The following is a 5,955-nucleotide window of genomic DNA, read 5'->3' on the forward strand; positions in this document are numbered from 1 at the left end:
TGATAAGTCTTCGAAAAATAACAGGAATTTTGCATTAATATGACTGGCGTATACTAAAATAGAAAAATACTACATGTCTAAAAATCAATATCTATCGTACCTCTATATTGGATTCGAGAAGGAAGATTATAAGGTCAATAGTGAGCCTGTCAGGTAGACTTACTGACGTTACCCTATTTTCCTGATTCTTGACCACTTTTTTACTCTGACCTCCATTGATTTAGTCACCCTAATCTTGGCCATCCTACAAGGGTTAAAACTCCAATAAGTTTTGAACGGGTTATGATAGAAACATGAGGTTTGGACTGTTGGTTTTATTACAGAAGTATCTGCACAATTATTATTTCCACAATTAGTCAAAATATACAATTTGATTGGACACCATATAGAGAGAGAGGAACCCACCTTTCAGCATTATAAGTGGTCAAATGACTCCTAAGTGGCTACGATAGAAGTAGGAAGAGAGATAGAGAACTTTTATGAGACATCTTAACAATCAATCCCCCACTTTATACCCTGCTTCCGCCCTGTGGAACAGACTGATAGCGGACGGCAGACAGCAGATAGCGATTGGTAGTTAGCACAGGGTCTGTGGTGTTAGTGGACAGTAATGGGTCTCTCTGAGAAGCGTAGGGAGCTTGTCAGGGTGGCCTAACGAAGACAAAGCCTAGGGCTGGGACTGGGTTAGGGGGGAGGAGGAGTGGGTTGAGGGGGGGCTAATGTGGTATTAATGGGGACCTCTACTGTCCTTGGCAAATCGTGAGGTTTTGGTTGGCGCACAAACACACACACAGTAGTGTACACACACTAATCACACACACACCCACCTACACAGTAGACCCGCAACAAGCCCCAAACTAAGCACTCGCCGCCATGTACGAGTTTAGTAAGAGTAGTGACAAACGGCATTTGTGACTGTACACATCCTCTCATTTGCGTAACATCATCAATGTCTGTCTGTCTGTCTCTCCACATCACATTTAATAGCACTGGTAACGGTTCCATAATGGCAAATTAATGTCAAAATGGCACAGCGTACCCCCATTGCCTTGTATCAGGGGAATGTAGCGTGCCAACAACATCGGATGCTTTTAATGCTCTGCATCCCTAATGGCCATCTGGTCAAAAGTAGTGCACTACATAGGGAATAGGCAGCTATTCGGTACACAGCTTGAGTTTCCCCTCAGGATAAAAAAGAAAGTGTTAATAGCTCAGTTGAGGACCCTGAGTGTACCGCGATCACTTTACTACCACAGACACATAACAACAATCCTCTGACAGAATCAAAAATGTGTGTTAATATGTGTTCAGCATTCCGGGTGGTCCAGCATGACGTTATTGGATGTGGATGTTGGCGTTGTGTTCAGTTCTTGTATCACAATAAAGGAGAAGTCCATTATTTAGATGCAATGACATACAATGGCATCAAGGGAAGTACTGAGCTCCCCCCCCCCCACTATCCATCTCTCTCTCCCTCCCTCCCAATTTCTCTCCCTCCCTCCCTGTAGTGATACAGTCACCCTCTGGTCCTGTGAATTGAGTTGTAAATTCCCGTCTGCCATGAAATGGCTCTAAAGAGCTCTGAGCGGGTGAGCGGAGCTATAAATTGAAGACAGTGGATCCTGGGGTAAGTAGTTGTATGCGACATGCATTACCCAACACCAGTTTAATGCACTTGGAGATGAATTGATTTAAAGCTATTTGAGAAGTTAATGTTTCAGGTATTATTCTGCTAAGTGGGTAGTAATGTCCCTGTGCTCTCCAGTGGTTAGAATGTAATGGTATTGATAGAGAGCATTGAAAAGGTATTGCAACTGATAGAGGATAATTGATTTTGGAGTCATACTATATTTCACACAGAAAAACACCTCCACTCCCAGCCTATCCTTGGCCCAGAGCAGAGGTAGAGGTAGAGTGATGGTTGTAAAGGAAAACAGAACATTAGCTTCATTGGCATCTGCCAAGAGGCTGACAGAGGAAACGCTGTCACAACGTTGTAAAGATGTACCTGAGACACCACCAGCCCTCACAGTCTGATAGCACAGCATCACTCACCCTGTGTGTGTGTGTGTGTGTGTGTGTGTGTGTGCGTGCGTGTGTGTGTGTGTGTGTGCGTGCGTGCGTGCGTGCGTGCGTGCGTGCGTGCGTGCGTGCGTGCGTGCGTGCGTGCGTGCGTGCGTGCGTGCGTGTCAGGCCATCATCATTCCCCCTGTCTTCCTCCTAGAAGTGGCCGTCACAGCCAATAACCCTGGCCTCTCTGTCACTGAGGACTGTGGGTGCCATGGGAACGAGCCAGGAGAGAACCAAGGAACTCCAACACAACACCAGTAACAAAAGTATAATTTTGAATTAGAAAATACTCAAATTCTCTTGCAATCCAATGAGGGCTATGGCAAAAACTGAGTTTTCTTCAAAAAATGCATGTTTAAATAGATAAATAATTGAACAGTGCACCAGAAGTACTTGCTACAGTGATTCCTGAAATGCAGAGCCTGTTGGGAGTATTTTTCTAATCCCAAATTATACTTTTGTTACATTGTTTGCTAGCTCAGCAGGCTAGCTAGCTCTCAGTCTCATTGACCACCAAACGTTGCCAATGCTAGCTAGCTAGCCACTTAATGTCACTTGTTTTCTCAAAATGTATGTTAGGTTATACATGTTATCCATGTTACTAATACAGCTCCCATCCATGTTACTAATACAGCTCCCATCCATGTTACTAATACAGCTCCCATCCATGTTACTAATACAGCTCCCATCCATGTTACTAATACAGCTCCCATCCATGTTACTAATACAGCTCCCATCCATGTTACTAATACAGCTCCCATCCATGTTACTAATACAGCTCCCATCCATGTTACTAATACAGCTCCCATCCATGTTACTAATACAGCTCCCATCCATGTTACTAATACAGCTCACATCCATGTTACTAATACAGCTCCCATCCATGTTACTAATACAGCTCCCATCCATGTTACTAATACAGCTCCCATCCATGTTACTAATACAGCTCCCATCCATGTTACTAATCCAGCTCCCATCCATGTTACTAATACAGCTCCCATTCATGTTACTAATACAGCTCCCATCCATGTTACTAATACAGCTCCCATCCATGTTACTAATACAGCTCCCATCCATGTTACTAATACAGCTCCCATCCATGTTACTAATACAGCTCCCATCCATGTTACTAATACAGCTCCCATTCATGTTACTAATACAGCTCCCATCCATGTTACTAATACAGCTCCCATCCATGTTACTAATACAGCTCCCATCCATGTTACTAATACAGCTCCCATCTGCTGTCAACACCAGGATACGATTCTAGTTACCTCCAAAAGTGTGTTTGACTGCATGCTGACAGTGAATTCAGCAACATTCAGTGGCTAGCTAGCTACAGTACAAACATAATTTGACCAGGTTCCCATGAAGGACTTGTAATGACAGTCCACCACAACACACAACATAACCAAAAGTTTCCCGATTAGCAAGCCATTGTGTATTAGAAACACAGTTTGAAATCACTGTGAGGGGATTTCGCCAGTGGTTCAATGGGGAATTGGGCAAAATGTTGTTTGAGGTTGCATCAGTAACCAAGGGGGGTGGGGCTTAGCGAAGGGTCAATTGTTTACCCCAGGGATCATCAGCTAGACTTAGCGCAGGCTGATTTTTGTTGTGTGGATAGTCAGGGGGCCTGAACATATTTACAAATCATTTGTAGACTGCAAATTGACCTCAAGAAACCCATGCAGACATAACATTTCACTAAAACATATTCATTTCAAACCTTGCTAACATTTGCATGGGAGCACATATCTCTCTCTATTAAGCGTGGGAATACTTTGAAACAGATTTCCAAAAATAAAATCACTTGGAGCTGATTTGTTGGTGTTTTTACAGTCTCTTATGTCCAACAATAAAAACAAAAATTAAATAAACTGTTATTTTGCTCATAAAACTTGGGGGGGAAATACAATCACCCGCAAGCAAAAATTCAGCCCACGGGCCACCAGTTGGGGAACGCTGCTTTATGGTATTCACCTTATGGTGCCAAGTGCCCACTTGACCCAGTTCCCGATCGAAAGTGATTGTTTTCCTTCTTCCGCCCCATTCACAAACACTGCATGAAAAGCAGAGTTCCTGGGTGAAATCGGATCTTCTATTGTATATTGGAATCTAGAGGAGTAGAACGAAAACAAGACGTTGATTTCCACCCACCTGAGTTCCACCCACCTGAGTGGCTGCTAACCCCCGTAGTTCAATTAATCACTGATTGCTGTACTTTGTTGGAAACACTAATTGCTTCTGTAACTGCATGGACTGTTTCACTGAAAATAACAGTAATCATGAGCTTGGTACACGTTTTGGCACAAATGCTGTTTAATACTCTAGTCCACATGCCTGTTGCTCTGTGCACTGACAGTATCAAATGAAAAACGTGTAGCTGGTTTGATTATAATGACCTTTGGGTAGGTGTTTGTGGGAGATACATTGAGTGTATGTAGCCAAAGGCTTGTGGAGCCTCTTCCAACCAGGAGGATGGAATTCAACTGTTGTTTTCACAGTAGTCCCATATTGCCAATAAACACAGTAATTTCGCAACATATCATGAAGATGAAGGTCAAAGGTGAGAATTCCCCTTTACTATATCTCAATCTGTGGGTTGGATAAAGTTCCCCATTTTATATTAATTATATAAAAATTCATGACTTGAGACTGATACAAGTGGTACTGTGTTCTATGGGTCGTAGATGAGAGAAACATCTGGGGAGGAGTTCATGTGGACCTGATAAGAGGTGAGGAGGATGGCCTGCAAAACGGCAAACTGACGTGCCTCGTCAAGCCCTGCTACCAGAGCTACTTGACGAGCCACACCACACAGATCATGTCTGATGAGTTATCGTCAAGGCAACCTACAGTGCCTTCAGAAAGCGTTCACACCCCTTGACTTTTTCCACATTTTGTTGTGTTATCGCAGCCTAAATTTAAAGTATACTGAACAAAAATAAACGCAACATGTAAAGTGTTGGTCCCATGTTTCATGAGCTGAAATTAAAGATCCCAGAAATGTCCCATATGCACAAAAAGTGTATTTCTCTAAAGTACTCTGTACATATGTACAAAGGAGCATTTCTCCTTTGTCAAGATAACACATCCACCTGACAGGTGTGGCATATAAATGAGCAGATTTAAAAAATAAAAAATAAATAATAATTTAACTAGGCAAGTCAGTTAGGAACAAATTCTTATTTTCAATGATGGCCTAGGAACAGTGGGTTAACTGGCTCGTTCAGGGGCAGAACGACAGATTTTTACCTTGTCAACTCAGGGTTTTGATCTTGCAACCTTTCGGTTACTAATCCAACACTCTAACCACTAGGGTACCTGACGCTACCTGCGGTGATTGAACAGCATGATCAGTACACTGGTGGACTGTGTGCTGGGGACAATAAAAGGCCACTCTAAAATATTCAGTTTTGTCACACAACACAATGTCACTGATGTCTCAAGTTTTGAGGGAGTGTGCAATTGGCATGCTGACTGCAAGAATGTCCACCAGAGTTGTTGCCAGATCATTTAATGTTCATTTCTCTACCTTAAGCTGTCTCCAACGTAGTTTTAGAGAATTTGGCAATACGTCCAACCGGCCTCACAACCACAGACCACGTGTAACCACGCCAGCCAAATGACCTCCACATCTGGCTTCTTCACCTGCGGGATCATCTGAGATCAGCCACCCAGACAGATGATGAAACTGAGGAGTATTTCTGTATGTAATAAAGCTCTTTTGTGAGGAAAAACGAATTCTGATTGGCTGGGCCTGACAACCCAGTGGGTGGGCCTGGCATCCGGCTTCTTCACCTGCGGGATCCATAGATTAGAGCCTAATGATTTTTTTCATGTACTGATTTCTTTTTATGAACTGGAAATCATTAAAATCAT

This window comes from Salvelinus namaycush, chromosome 4 (assembly GCF_016432855.1).
Source record: "Salvelinus namaycush isolate Seneca chromosome 4, SaNama_1.0, whole genome shotgun sequence".
NCBI lineage: Eukaryota > Metazoa > Chordata > Actinopteri > Salmoniformes > Salmonidae > Salvelinus > Salvelinus namaycush.